Raw genomic sequence first — 6,397 nt, 5'->3', positions numbered from 1 at the left:
GCTCATTGGCCAGAGCACAGAGTTCCAAGAGGAGTGTGTCTCAGAAGGAAACAGGAAGCCTTCTGGTTAGGGTGAAAAGTTTTTGTTTTTGGTTTTGTTTTTCCCCTTTTTCAAAGATTTTATTTATTTATTTGAGAAAGAGAGAGTACGAGCAGAGCAGGGGGAGCTGTAGAGGAGAGGAAGAAGTTCCTGGCTGAGGAAGCCCGACAGGGGCAGTGCGTGGGGGCTCATCCCAGGACCCTGAGATTATGACCTGAGCCGAAGTCAGAGGCCAACCACTGTACCACCCAGACGCCCCAGGGTGAAAGGTTTTGAATTATGAATGGGAAGTTAATTAAAGGTGCTCAAGCAAAGAAATGATAACAGATACGTGATTTGAAAAGATGCCTCTGGTGGCCTGGCCAGGAAGCAAATGATTGGAGGAGGGCAAGAGTAGATGTGATAGCTACCCTGTGGGCCCAGGTTGAGATGATGGGCCCTTGGTTTTGTTTTGTTTTTTTTTTAATTTCTTCTTTTCTAATTTTTTTAAAAATTTTATTTGATAGAGAGAGATCACAAGATCTGGCAGAGAGGCAGGCAGAGAGAGAGAGGAGGAAGCAGGCTCCCTGTTGAGCAGAGAGCCCGATGCGGGACTCGATCCCAGGACCCTGAGATCATGACCTGAGCTGAAGGCAGAGGCTTAACCCACTGAGCCACCCAGGTACCCTGGGCCCTTGGTTTGGAAATGAATTGTATGCGCTGCATGTCAGCCGTGACAACCAGGTTCCTAGGATGGCAGGTGGCGGGACCATTCGTAAGACAGGGATGTCTGGTGGGCAGTCAGGTTTGTAGAAAAGATCTTAAGTTTGGTTTCAGATGTGTCGAAATCAGTTGCTTCCAAGGCACACAGAGATTCCAAGTAAGAAGTCAGATCAAGGGACGCCGGGGTGGCTCAGCTGGTTAAGCATCTGCCTTCAGTACAGGTCACGATCCCAGAGTCCTAGGATCTAGTTGTGCATGGGGCTCCCCACTCAGCGGGGAGCCTGCATCTCCCTCGGCCTGCTGCTCCCCCTGTTTGTGCACTCTCTGATAAATAAATAAACAAAATCTTAAAATAAAAAAATAGAAGTCGGGTAAGAAGGTAGGAATTATCAGGGTAGAGATGATCAGCGGAGCCAGCAAGGCCGAGGCAGGAGACCGGGATGACAGTGTATAGTGAGAAGACAATGCAGGATGGCAGCATTTACAGTTGAAGTCAGGAAGGGACCCTGTAAGGGCTCCCAAGGAAACAGGAGTGGCCAGCACGTCGGGAGGATTGATGAGTTTCAGACACAGACTTGCATCTCTCTGACAGCAGGTGGACATTAAAATAGACATGGGGTCGGGACGCCTGGGTGGCTCAGTTGGCTTCCTTTGGCTCAGGTCATGATCCCAGCGTCCTGGGATCGAGTCCCACATCGGGCTCCTTGCTCGTCAGGGAGTCTGCTTCTCCCTCTGCCTCTGCCTGCCATTCTGTCTGCCTGTGCTCGCTCTCTCTCCCTCTCTCTCTGACAAATAAATAAATAAAATCTTTGAAAAAAAAAATAGTCATGAGGTCTGCCTGAAAGGCAGGAGTGGAAGTTACTTGATCTCTTTCTGGGCTCACACACTATGAGGCTGCCTAGCAGTCCTCCCTCTGCCTCCGTGTGTTTCAGCAGGACAGGATTTTGAAATGACTTTGAAGGCCTTTCTTTTTTATAGTCTCACCTAACAACAACAGAAAAGGGGGGTAATTTCATGAAAGAACACTTCTACTTCACTGTACACACTTTCATTACTCATAGTTCCGTTATGTGCACTATTAGCCATTAACAAATAAATACAATTGAACTTTTAAAATTATCTTTAGAACTGCACTAACAGAAATCGCTAATCAGCGGCACCTGGGTGTCTCAGTCGGTTAAGCATCTGCCTTTGACTGGGAATAGTTTTACATAGAGTGTATAGACCAGCGGATTTGTGTTTGAAATGAAAAAATCAACTTAAATCACTCTGCATGATGGCTCTAGGCAGTGCACCCTGCAGGAGAGACGGTTTCAGCATATTTGCTTTTTAGCAGTTTATCAAGCAATCATTAAGTGAGTTAACTCCTCATCCAGGGAATGCTGATGGCAGCATTAGCCATAAATAAATAAGCTAATATGTACCATAGCTAAATGAATAGACTTTTCCTGGGTGTTTTATGGCCTGAAAAGAACGCAGCTTTTCATTAAAGGAATCATTTGAAAACGTGGAAACTGATACCAGCGCCGTTCAGCGCTCTCTTGCCCATTGATAATGGGCTCTGTATTCGTTGTGGGGGTGGGAGACAGATGTCCATTTACTTTAGCAAAGATTGTTATTGAATGAAACCTTTAATGGGGGCGTTTATGATCCCACTCAGCTAAGAGCTTGGGGCTGCCTTAGAATAGTCTTTCCCTCCACCTTGACAGCTCTTAGACAATCAATACAGGTAATATGTCAGCTGGTGGTCAGCAGCCCTGGGAGTAGAAAGGTAGAGCTGAAATGGAAACTGACAGGTAGCCACTTAGAGAGGGGGTATGGGGTAAACACTGAAAGTGAAGCTTCTCTCGGGAGTGAGGGAGCATCGGCCCTCGCATTACAGTTAATGCTGGGATCCCATAGGAAGAGATTAGGAACAAAGACTAGATAACAGGGGAGTAGTCATGCAGAGTTCAGGAAAGGCCTTCCATCTGGGTGGTACTTTTTTCTTTTGGGAGTGGATGGTACTTCTAGAACCCCAGAATTCAGATGGTTTGTCCATTTATAGTATCTGCCAATGTCTCAGTTTCTTAAAAAGCTTTTTTTTTTTTTTTTAAAGATTTTGTTTATTCACCTGACAGAGAGAGAGCACAAGCAGGGGGAGCTGCAGGCAGAGGGAGAGGGAGAAGCTGGCTTCCTGCTGAGCAGGGAGCCAGATGCAGGGCTCCATCCTAGGACACCGGGATCACAAACTGAGCTGAAGGCAGACACTTAACTGCCTGAGCTACCCAGGCGCCCCCAAATTTTATTTTTTAAGTAATATCTACACCCAATGTGGGGCTTGAACTCACAACCCTGACATCAAGAGAGGAAGGTACCTTTTTAAAAAAAAAAATTTAAAAATTGTGGTAAAATAGGGGTACCTGGCTGGCTCAATTGGGAGAACATGCCACTTTTCATTTTTCATCCCCCCCCTTTTTTAAAGAGTTTATTTATTTGACAGACAGAGATCACAAGTAGGCAGAGAGGCAGGCAGAGAGAGAGGAGGAAGCAGACTCCCTGCTGAGCAGAGTCCTGATGTGGGGCTCAATCCCAGGACCCTGAGATCATGACCTGAGCTGAAGGCAGAGGCTTTAACCCACTGAGCCACCCAGTGGCTCCCACCACTTCTCATTCCTACATGGCACTTTTAAAAGCCTCTGAGACCCAGAAAGCCTTCCTGAGATACTTAGAAAAATAATGCCTGGTTTGGAGCATCCCTCCTGCCCTCCCCACCCGTGCCCCTCAGCATTTACTATTCAGAGTATATACTACAACAATGGCACAAAATGTTTTTAAAGATGACGGACATTTTCCAAACTTCTGGTAAGAACCATCTGGGTGTTCATAAAAAGTTCAGATTCCTAGATCCTCACCTCACCCGGGAACGGGAGTCAGTGTTTCGGAGGAGGATTCAGGGGACCGAGGTTTAATAGGCATCCCTATTAGGGATCTTTAGGCAAGTTAGAGAAACTCAGGCGTTAGCTTGATACAGACCCCTTCACTACCAACAAACTCCTTCTCTTCAGGAGTTAAAAACATCAAACTTGGTAAATGAATGGCTGGTTGTATTTCTTTCAAAATATGGATTCTTGGTCTTTGTGATCTTTGTTATCTATTCTTGGAGTTTGTTATCTATTATTAGAAAGTTAGGGGCCAGGCACAGGATGAATAAGTGGACATCGGTAGCCACAAACCCACCCGTCTCATTTTACATCTGAAAGTAGTCTTTAAGTCAGACTGATAGACCCCACGGATGACCGACCTTGGTTATGGGATTACCTTTCTCAGAATTCCCCTATTCTGTGCTGAAGTGTTTCTGCGATTAATATTATTCACATACAGACTCCCTTTTTTTTTTTTAATTTATTTGTCAGAGAGAGAGGGAGAGAGAGCGAGCACAGGCAGACAGAATGGCAGGCAGAGGCAGAGGGAGAAGCAGGCTCCCCGCTGAGCAAGGAGCCCGATGCAGGACTCGATCCCAGGACGCTGGGACCATGACCTGAGCTGAAGGCAGCTGCCCAACCAACTGAGCCACCCAGGCGTCCCCAGACTCCCATTTTTTAGTGTCTCTTGACATTTTTTATTTGTTATTCAAGTGATACAGGTTATGAACACCCATTTCTTTTCTTTTCTTCTCTTCTTTTTTCTTTTCCCTTTTTTCTTTCTTTCTTTCTCTCTTTTTCCTTTTTTTTTGATAGAGAAATAGAGAGCACAAGCAGCGAGAGCAGCAGGCAGAGGGAGAAGCAAGCTCCCCACTGAGCAAGGAGCCCGATGTGGTGCTCGATCCTAGGACCCTGGGATCATACCTGAGCCAAAGGCAGACGCTTAACTGACTGAGTCACCCAGGCATCCCTGAACACCCATTTCTTCATTTGTATTTCTCTTCACTCAAATCCTGCCACTCCTTGGGAAAAAAAATTGCATGTAAATACCTTGGCAACTAGGGAACCAGGAGAGGCCTTTGCAATTCATTTTCTTTCCTTTTTAAAAGTTTATTAATTTTTTTCTTTGTAATGTCTAACACCTAACATAGGGGTTGAACTCACAACCCCAAGATCAAGAGTCGCATGCTCTACTGACTGAACCAGCTAGTTGTCTCTGAGGCAATTTGTATCAAAGTTCCTGGCAGCCATGCTCAAAGGTCGTCTTTCAAACTTCACTGGCAAGCTCCCAGAGCTGGGGACAGCCAAAAGGGGCTCTGGTTTTTGTATTTGTGCACTATCTTCAGCACTAGTCCTTCCAGGACCTTCAGCCTTCCCATCTGCCAAATGGAAAAGACTGGAATCCCATCTCAAGCTTGCTCTTGACTGCCCAGCCCTAGGCTTCCAGTCACCTGGGAAAATTTCAGGCCCTCCTGCTAAGGGAATAAACTTGCCTTGGGCTTGTCCAGGGATGTATTTGTAGCTGAGGGGGTTTGGTATTTAAGAATGGGAATGGCCAGAAGACATGAACAGGTCTTTCTCAAAGAAGACATAAAAATGGCCGACAGACACGTGAGAAAATGCTCCACATCACTCGGCATCAGGGAAATACAAATCAAAGCAATGAGATACCACCTCACACCAGTCAGAATGACTAAAACAAGTTAAGAAACAACAGATGTTGGCGAGGATGCAGAGAAAGGGAATCCTCTTACATGGTTGGTGGGAATGCCAGCAGAAGAGCCACTCTGGAAGACAGTATGGAGGTTCATCAAGAAGTTAAAAATAGGGTGCCTGGGTGGCTCAGTGGGTTAAGCCACTGCCTTCAGCTCAAGTCATGATCTCAGGGTCCTGGGATCGAGTCCCACATCAGGCTCTCTGCTCAGGAGAGGAAGAGGGAGAAGCAGACTCCCCGCCCCACCTTGCCCATTTTTAGTGGAAGAGTTTCAAAATCAAATTGAAGAATTTGGCTCTGTCACCTTTAAATCAGATAATCCACAAGAGTGGAATTCACCAAGAGGACTCCTGCCCCCCTTCCCTCATTCAGGTACTCCCAGTCTTCCAGCAGTCAGAGGTTGAGAAAAGCTTTGCCAAGGAAAAATGCTGCTATGTCAAAAACAAGCTCAAAGGGATGCGGGTGGACTGTGTTGCCTTCTTAGTTGTCTTGCTTCGTCTAACTGGTTAACAATGAGGAAAGAGCACATACTTGGTTCTAAAATCTTACCTGTTATTTTTATTAGCATTTTACAAAGAATGGCTGTAGATATATGTAGATATATACCGTGAGAGCAAGTGCAAGAGCACGTGGCATTCTTAAACCATTTGTAAAAATCAAGAATGGACTTTCACTGCTTTTGATATATATCTACATATATATATATTAAGATTTTATTTATTTATTCATGAGAGAGAGAGAGAGAGAGGGGCAGAGGGAGAAACAGACTCCCCACTGAGCAGGGAGCCCGATGTGGGACTCAATCCCAGGACCCCAGGACCACGACCCAAGCGGAAGGCAGCTGCTTAATGGACTGAGCCACCCAGGCGTCCCTGATATATATATATTTTTAAAAGATTTTATTTATTTATTTGACAGACAGAGATCACAAGTAGGCAGAGAGGCAGGCAGAGAGAGAGGAGGAAGCAGGCTCCCCGCTGAGCAGAGAGCCCGATGTGGGGCTCGATCCCAGAACCCTGGGATCATAACCTAAGCTGAA

Source organism: Enhydra lutris, unplaced genomic scaffold (assembly GCF_002288905.1).
Source record: "Enhydra lutris kenyoni isolate GAN:26980312 unplaced genomic scaffold, ASM228890v2 scaffoldscaffold49, whole genome shotgun sequence".
Taxonomy (NCBI): Eukaryota; Metazoa; Chordata; class Mammalia; order Carnivora; family Mustelidae; genus Enhydra; species Enhydra lutris.
This window is presented reverse-complemented; position numbering follows the sequence as displayed.